Genomic DNA, 9,602 nt, shown 5'->3' on the forward strand with positions numbered 1-9,602 from the left:
CATTGCTGGTGAGAGTGTAAACTGGTGCAGCTACTTTGGAAAACAGTTTGATAGTTCCTCAGGAAGTACAACATAGAGTTGCTGTCTGACCCAGCAATTCCACATCTAAATATATACCCAAGAGAATTGAAGACATATTTCCACACACAAATCTTGTTAACAAGTATTTATAACAACATTAGTCGTATAGCCAAGAAGTGAAAACTACCCAAATGTCTAAAACTGATGAATGGGTCAAGTGTGGTGTGGTCTGTCCATACGATGGAATATTATCCAACCATAAAAAGAAATGGAATTCTGATGCATACTACATGATGAACCTCTAAAACATTACACTAAGTAAGCAAAGCCAGCCACAAGAGATCACACTATATGGTGTGATTCCATTTGCATGTATTGTGAGGTGATGAAATAGTCTAAAATTGATCATGATGGTAGTGCAAACTCTGTCAATGATGTGAGTCATTCCCATTGTCCATTCAGTTCATTCATCCATCAACTGTCCATCTATTCAACATTATTTGCCTTTGTATATTTTTGAAAATCATGTATCTGATAAGGTACACTTCTTTTTCTTTATAAAATGAACTGAATTGTTGTATAATAATGTACATGAAGAAAAGCACACAAATCAAAAGGGTTCAGCTTGGTGAATATTCAGAAAATAAGCCCATATGCAAATAGCCACATCATATTAAGAAACAGAATAATACCAGCACTTGGTGCTCCCCCCATTCCCCCACTGGTCCATTTTGACCTACCCTTCTCCCCTATTCTAAATCCAGATATTAGGTTTGTCTGGTTTTGAACTTTCTATGAATGAAATGGTGAGATAGGTTCTCCTTCATGGCTGGGTCTTTTCTCTCAAATACCATTATGTTTGTGCAGTTCAGTCATCAGTTGAATGTAGGTGTTGAGTCGTTATCATTGCTGAGGAGTATTCTGTTGCTGATATACCACTTTTTATTCATTGGTGCTACTTGGTGGCATTGAGGTTGTTTGTAGCTATGTGGGGCTACTAAACATAATATTGTTATGAAGATTCTCATTTTATTTGACTTTCACTGATGAGTAGTGAGGTTGAGCATCTCATGTATTTGTTGGTCAGGTGGCTATTATTAAGTGCTTATTCAGATATTCTCCCCATTTTTCTACTGACTTGTCTTTTTCCTTTGGATTTGTAGGAGTCCTTTCTATATTCTGGATATGAGTTCCTTGACAATCATATTTTATAGATGTCTTCTTCCATTTTGAGCCTGCTTTTTATTCTGTGATGTCTCTTGATGAACAGAAGTTAATTTTAGTATTATCCATTTTATCAATCCCACCCTTCATAGTTGTGCTTTTATAGTCCCTTCCAAAAGTCTTTTAAAATTGTGGTAAAAACAAATAACATGACAACCACTGATCCAGCAATTTCATTTCTGGGTATATATCCAAACCAAATAAAATCACTATCACAAAGAGATATCTGTGCCTCTATGTTCATTGCAAAATTATTTACAGTAGCCAAGACATGGAAGCAACGTAAGTGTGTAGCAACAGATGAGTGGATAAAGAAAATGTGATAAATTGTGTATAACATATATATATTATTGTATAGACACTGTATACGTATATGTATATAGCTTTTATATGTGTGTACATACATATACAATGGAATATTAGTCAGCATGAAAAAGCAGGAAGTCTTGCCATTGGCAATGACATGAATGAAACTGAAAGGCATTATGCTCAATAAAATAAGCCAGAGAGAGAAAGACAAATGTTGTATGATCTCACTTTATGTGGAATCTAAAGAAACCAAACTCATAGAAACAGAGAGTAGATTGGTGGCTGCCAGGGGCAGGAGGCAGGGTGGGGGAAATTGATGAAGGTGGCTCCAGTTATTGGGTGAGTAAATTCTGAGGCTTTAATGTACAGAAAAGTATATATACAGTTATGAATACTATACTGTATACTTGTAAGTTAAGAGAGATCTTAAAAATTCTCACCACAAAAAATAAAAAACAATGTTAACTGTGACTTGATGGATGTATTAACTAAACTTGTGGCTGTCATTTTCCAATGTATACATGCAGCAGATCATCCTGTTGTGCACCTTAAACCTACACAATGTCAGATGTCAATTATATAATATTCGTGGGGAGAAAAAAACCAGAAATCTACCCTCTTAACAAAATTTTAAGTGTCAGTACATTAGTGTTAACTTACTTCACTTTTGAACCACAACTGCCCAAGCCCCTCCCCTCTGGCTCAAGCAGCCATTATTCTACTTTTTGTTTCTATGTGTTTGCTTTAGTGGAATCATGCAATATTTCTTTTTTAACAGTAGCTGTCTCTATCCCTAGTTAGCTGAGAGATTTTTTTTATAATTATTAATGAATTATTAAAAAAGAATTTTTTATAATCATGAATGTTGGGTTCTGTCAAATGACTGTTCTGCTTCTATTGCAATGATCATACGGTTTTTCTCCTTTATTACACTAATGTGGTGAGTTACATTCTTTGAATTTTGAATGTTAATCCAATCTTGCATTCCTGGTATAAACCTCACTTAGTCAAGTATTATTCTTTTTAATATACTGTTGAATTCTGTTCAGTAAAATTTTGTTTAGAATTTTTGCATCTATGTTCATGAAGAATGTTGATCTACAGTTTTATTTTCTTGTAGTTTCTTTGTCTTGTTCAGTATCAGGGTAATGCTAGCCTCATAGGATTTGGAAAGTTCTCTTCTTATTTCTGGGAGAATTGGCATAGAATGGGTATTATATCTTTCTTAAATATTTGATAGAATCCACTGATTAAGCTCTCTGGGTCTAGAGTTGTTTTTATGAAAAAGATTTTGATTATGAATTTAATTTCTTTAGTAGATATAGGGCTACTTAGATTTTCTATTTCTTGTGTCAGTTTTGATAAACTCATTTTTTTCAGGGAATTTTTCCATTTTATCCAAGTTTCAAATATGCTATCATTAAATTCTTCACAATAGTCCCTTATCATCTTAATGTCACAGGATCTCTATTAATGTCCCCTTTTCATTCTTGATCCTGGCAATATGTGTGTTCTCTTTCTCTTTCAATTTTGCTGGAGGTTTTTGGATTTGTTAATACTTTAAAAGAATCAGCTTTGGCATTGTTGATTTTCTCTATTCTTTGTTCATTTTCTATTTTATATATTTCTGCATTTAAGAAATGGCATATAATTATGTATGTTTTTTCTATAAAATTGTCAAATAACATTTTTCTTTTTTTTTATTGTGGTGAAGACACATAACATTAGATTTACCATCTTGACCATTTTTAAGTGACCAGTTCGGCAGTATTCAGTATATCCACATTGTTGTGCAACAGATCTCCAGAACTCTTCCATCTTGCGAGTCTGAAATTCTATACCCATTAAACAACAACTTCCTTTTTATTTTAAAATTATTCCTTTTCCTTTATTTACTTTGAATTTGATTTACTCTTCTTTTCCTAACTTCTTAAAGTAGAAACCTAGATCATGTGTTTTACAGCCTCCTTTTTCTAATGTAGGTATGTGAAGCTATAAATTTTCCTTCAAGCACTGCTTTAGTTGCATCCCAAAAATTTTCATGTTATAACTTTTTAGTTTCCTAGTCTTATCATCATTCAGTTGGAAGTGATTTCTAATTTTCCCTTTGACCTATGAATAACTTAGAAGTGTTTTGATTAGTTTTCAAATACTTGGCCAAATTTCCAGCTATTGTTATTGATTTTCAATACCATTGTAGTCAGAAAATAAATTCTACACTCTATGATTTTGATGATTTGAAACTTCCTGCATCTTTTATATGTCCCATTTTCTTGGCTATTTTGGTAAGTGTTCCATGTGTACTTTGAAAAGAATGTGTGTTCTGCTGTTGTTGGATGTAAAATGTTATAAATGTTAGTTAGGGCCAGTTAGTTGATAGTCTTGTTCAAATCTTTTATATCTCTACTGTTTTGATGTCTACTTGTTGTATGAACAGCTGGGAGAGGTCTTAAAATTTCCAAATATGATTGTGGACTTGTCTGTTTCTCCCTTTAGTTCTTTCAGTTTCTTTTATTTTTGAATCCCTAAATTGCTAGGCATATATGCATTTAGGATTATTATGTCTTCCTGAGGAATTGGTTCTTTTATCGCTACAAAATTGACCTTTTAATTTTCAGTAATGTTCCTTGTCCTGAAGTCTTTCTCTGTTTGTAGAGACAGACACATTTTCCTAAGCTTTCTTTGCTTAGTACTTTCATGATATATCTTTTACCATCCTTTCACTTTTAATCTTTGTATTTATAAGTAAAGTCTTATTTCTTCTAAATGATATGTAGTTGGATCTTGCCTTTTCATTTAATAGTCTGAAAATCTCTCCATCTTAATTGTTGTATTTAGTCCATTTTCATTTTATATAACTATCTACATGGTTGGATTTAAGTCCACTGTGGTAATTTTTACTTTCTGTTGGTTTCATCTGTTCTTTCTCTATTCCTCTTTTCATTTTTATTTTGGGTGAATGGGTTTTTTACTTTTGTTTTGTATTCTGTTCTAGTCTATCTTGTGTGTTGACTTTCCAGTCTCTTTGTGTGTATGTCTTTAACTGTGTCTGTCCAAAGCTCTGCTGGTTTCTCTTCCTTGCAGTTGCTTTCTTCTTCCTAATCTGAGCCTGATTCTTACTCAGCCAACGCCCAGACTCAGAAAATGCTCCCAGAGAAGAAAGCAGCTCCTGATTTCAATTCTTCTTTGAAGGACTCTTCCTTTTCTGTAATTTTAGTTTGTCTTGATTTCTTTGCTTCTACAGCTCTCCAATTATTATTATTATTTTTATTTAATTTATCAAATGTACATCACAGTGGTTCAACAGTCCCCCTCTCCCTCCCCCTGCCCCTGCCTACTCCTCTCGCCCTTGGTAACCACTAGTCAGTTCTCAGTGTCTATGAGTTGAATGGTGTTTTGTTCCTTCTGCTTTGTTTTGTTTTTATATTCCACAAATAAGTGAAATCATATGGTATTTGTTTTCCTCTATCTGGCTTATTTCACTGAGCATAATACCCTCTAGATCCATCCATGTTGTTGCAAATGGCAGGATTTCATTTTTTTAATGGCTGAATAGTATTCCATTGCGTATATGTACCACCTGTTTTTTATCCATTCATCTATTGATGAACACTTAGGTTGCCTCCATATCTTGGTTATTGCATGCAGTGCCATGATAAACACAGGGGTGTATTTATCTTTTCAAGTCAGGGTTTTTGTTTTCTTTGGGTCAATTCCTAGGGGTGGAATTACTGGGTCAAATGGTATTTCTATTTTTAGTTTTTTGAGGAACCTCCATACTGCTTTCTACAGCAGCTGCACCAAGTTGTAGTCCCATCAACAGTGTCAGAGGGTTCCCCTTTCTCCACACCCTCGCCAGCATTTATTTCTTCTCTTTGGGATGTTGGCTGTTCTAACTGGTGTGCGGTCATATCTCACTGTGGTTTTAATTTGCATTTCCGTGATGATTAGTGAAGTGGAGCATCTTTCATGGGCCTGTTAGCCATTTGTATTTCTTTGGAGAAGTGTCTGCTCAGGTCTTCTGCCCATTTTTTGATTGGGTTATTTGTTTTGGGGTGTTGAGGCATATGAGTTCTTTATATATTTTGGATGTTAACCCCTTATCAGATGAGTCATTTATGAATATATTCTCCCATACTGTAAGATGCCTTTTTGTTCTGCAGATGGTGTTCTTTGCTGTACAGAAGCTTGCTTTTTAGTTTGATGAAGTCCCACTTGTTCATTTTTTATTTTGTTTCCCTCCAATTATTTTTAAAAAATATTTGTAACATATGTGTTTAGTTTTTCTTAATTAAAGAAAAATTCTGCAGCAGGGGAATAGCCTGCAACTAACTCACTGCACCCTGCCCAGGAGGATTTCATGTTTCACTCTTCTCACTACCTGCTTGCTACCCCAGCCCCTGTTCTTCCCCAGCCTCATCCCTAACCTCACATTTGATGGACACCTGATCATTTTGTGCCATTGCTATTTTATACATGAGCTACATGAAGCCTAACTGAGAATCACTTGGTCATTGCCGCAGTACTCTATTTCGGCCTCCATGTGGGGCAAAATGCTTTAGGCCTGAGCTCTAAGTATATCCTATGACTAGTGTCCGATTCCTCCAGGTATTTGTAGAGTAGCCAGCATAATGCCTGGCATATGGTAGGCATCAACAGGTGTAGGCCAGGGGCAAGGGACTGTTGGCTGAGGGTGGAGGATGAGGGACAGAGGGTTCAGAGGAAGGGGAAGCTCTGTCATTGCTACTGAGCTGGATCTGTTAAATTACAGGGACATTTGGCCTGAATGTTTGGAAAAGGCTGCAGGATGTCCAGATGGTTAGTGAGTATGATCTAAGAAAAAGCGTAATGGAGGATGACGACTCCCTAGATGCTTCCCAGGCCTTCACTGAGCTGCAGTGAGTTATCATGGCCCACCTGGTCTCCTCTGGCCCAAGGAAGGGGATGCTGGGCATTTCCCCAAGTCCCAGGCAGCCTTACTTGGAGAGTGCAGGGCACACTCGGTGGGCGGGGGAGGGGGTGCTCAGAAGGCCAAAGATTTGGGACCTGCAAGCACATTTGACTCCACAGATGTCAGCGGTGGCCTAAGAGCTCTGTTTTAGCCCAGCAAAGCTGAAAGACTCAGAAGTACAAAACAGTGGAAAATATAAAAACCCAAGTCCCTTCCCCAGAACCAGGTTCAGATTTGTTCAGGCTGGTTCCCTGCAGAGGTTAATTCTGTGTGGCCAGAGTTCCCTGGGAGGACAGACACTCACGTTATTTCCCTGTTTCATGGGGAAGGGAGGTTGCTTGCTTTGGAAACCTTCTCTTCAGGTTTTTCCTCCATACATGTTCCACCCTATTTCTGACCAAGTCTTGGATAATTTAGATCCTTCAAAGAATATTTATTGAGGTCCTGATGACTGCCAGGCCCTGTGCTAGGTTCTAGAAATCCAGCCAGATACAAGTCCTGCCTTAAGCAACTCACAGTCCATTTGGAGAGATGGATATGCAAACTCGTGACTGCAGTTCTATGTGGTAAGTGGCAGGACTGTTAAGAACAGGGATAGCGTAGAGGAAAAATCTCCTGATTGGGTGGATCAAGTAAAAGGAAGGCTTCATAGAAGAATAGATTTTGGAGTTGTGTTTTGAATATAAGTGGGAGTTTTCCAGGCACTTCCAACAGTCCTTGTGGCTCCTATACTCCTGGGAAGGCATAAGTCTTATCTGTTGGGGGGGATATCAAATAAGGCAGAGGCAGGGCTTCCCTAGGAGGGAGAGGATGTTTAAGTATTCCACAGGGGGAGGTCCAGGTAAGGTCAGGATGGGGTGCCAGGTCTCCACGGAGGAGAGCACAGGGTGGTGGGGAGGTGGCAGGACTTGGTGGGAACCAGTTTAATCTGGGCTTTGCTAATGTTAATTGAACACTTGCTAATTGACCAGGCCTGGGCAATATGGCCTCAAGGGAGGGATGAGAAGCTTGGAAAGGCCCAGGCCCAGGAGGGAGGAACCCCGCCTAGGGCACCTTCTGAAAGAAAGCCCCTCATGGCAGGGGGGAGCGGGATCTCCCTGAGGCCCTGGAGTACCAGCGGCCGGAGCAGGTAGCTCCATGGCGCTCCGAACGGGAAGGAGGACGCCAAGGCTGAGGCGTGGGCCAAGCTGCAGAGGTGCAGGGGGCCCTGCTGTCCCCGTGGGCCGGAGAGCGCTCCCCAGAAGACACTGAGAACAGCTGGCACAAGTGGGAGCCCAAGGGCAAGCAGGTGAGGCTGGGGGTGTAGAGGGGCCCCCAGCACCTCAAGCCTGAGCCCTCACGCTTGCCCTTGACTCCTGCAGGTGAGCCAAGTCCTGGGAGCAGCGTACACGTCCAAGTGCAGCCTCCAAGTCCCAAACTCCTGTTCACCAATGTGCAGTACGCCTGGGTGAAGTACCAGGTGAGGCCCAGCAGGGCTGTCTCCTCGAGATGCCGGGGCTGGAGGCCGGGGATCCCGCCTCCATCGGTGACCACTCGTGCCCACCTGGCCCTCCAGTGGGGCTGAGGGGAACATCGGGCCTTTCACAGGATTCTGGGCCACAGACAGTTCTGGGATAAAGCTGGTCAGGCTGGTTTCTCTGCCAAGGCCCTGGTTGAGGCCATGGAGATGGGTTTGACCTTGAGGGCAAGCCTCACTGGGCCCTTGTGGGGGGTCATCCGGGTCTGGCGCTCCCACAGCGTCCAAAGCATTGCCTGAGTGTGTGGTTTTGGTTTATCAGTGTGTTTACTGCTCATGTTGCTCCTGTGCAGGTACAGGGTCTCATGGTGCCAGGTAAACGATCAGGAGGAGATGGAGGGCATGGAGGGGGTTTTCCTTGGAAAGAAGGAAAAGGAGCCAGGGACTCTGGAAAGGCAGCCTCAAGCCCCATCATGCCTCTTGCTGGGCAGATCCCAGCCGTTCCCTCCTCGAGTGCCATGAGGCACTGTGGGGGCTCCCTCCCTCTGTGTCGGGGTCTCAGCATTAAGTGAGACAGCTCCTCTGTGCCTGCTGGGGAGAGGTCAGAGTGCAGAGGGAGATGCGCCCAGAGCCAGCCTGGCAGGCGGTGAGAGCACGTCTGGGCAGTAGCTGGTACCTGGGCCTCCTCCTAAGACAGGGACAGTCCAGTGCCCACCTCGCAGGCTGCTGCTATACCAAGAGAAGGGTGGGTTTGGTCATCAGTGACAGCCGTGGCCCTCCAGAGACTTCTTCTGCATGGAAGTGTCAGGCCCATCCTCCTGGGGCCTCCCTCTTGGTCCTGCTGCCCCTGCACTCCCCTCTCTGTTCCCCACAGATCGCTCCTCAGATCTACCAAATGCTGCACTTCAATGAACTGGCACCCACCCACCCGCCTGACTTGATGAAGCACAAGGTGCTAGAGCAGCAGGGCCGGCTCCTCCACCTGGAGACCCACACCTTCCAGAAGGACCTGGATCCTGATAGGGAGACGGCACCCAGCACCACTGCCAGCACGCCCACTGCCTCCTCCACGTACACCTCATTGTCCCCATCAGCCCCGGCCTCTGGGTTCCCGGAGTACAACCTGTCCACCTCCCTGGGGCCGCAGTCCCCCCAGGTGTCCAGGTACATCGTGCAGAGGTCAGCAACCCCCATGCCTGTCAGCTCCTCCCCAAAGCAGCTCTCACGGCCTCTGAAGACCCCTCCTCTGTCCTCCGTGAAGAAGAGCTCCCGCATCAGGTTCTGAGGTGGCCCGTCCTTCTCCCTTGTCCTCCAGCAGGTACCCAGGCCAGGGGGGCCTGGCTTTCCCTGGCTTACCCCTACCAGGGCCAGGGATATAGGCCTCCTGGCTGTCTCTGCCCGGCCTGGCTGGTGAAGCTGACCTTCTTCCTCACCAGGGACTTGGAGAAGGAAATAAATGTTCTCAGATGTTGGAGTCCCACAGGCCCTGAGTTGGGCTGTGTGTCCCTCGTGCTCTTAGGCGCCAGGCTATGTCTCTGAGATCGTGTCATACTCCCCCTGTGAGGCCCTGGGCAGGCGCAGGGGGAGAGGCCTGCCCCCAGGAGGCAGGTGCAGCTGTCTGGCAGGGGCTATGGGTGATGC

General features: G+C 42.8%; 1 pseudogene; it reads left to right on the top strand.

The window, feature by feature from the left end:
* LOC130683997 (WD repeat-containing protein on Y chromosome-like) overlaps positions 1 to 9,252 on the top strand; it is a 30,107-nt pseudogene extending 20,855 nt beyond the window's left edge.
* The last annotated feature ends 350 nt before the right edge of the window (positions 9,253 to 9,602 follow it).

Source organism: Manis pentadactyla, chromosome 5 (genome assembly GCF_030020395.1).
Source record: "Manis pentadactyla isolate mManPen7 chromosome 5, mManPen7.hap1, whole genome shotgun sequence".
Classification (NCBI taxonomy): domain Eukaryota; kingdom Metazoa; phylum Chordata; class Mammalia; order Pholidota; family Manidae; genus Manis; species Manis pentadactyla.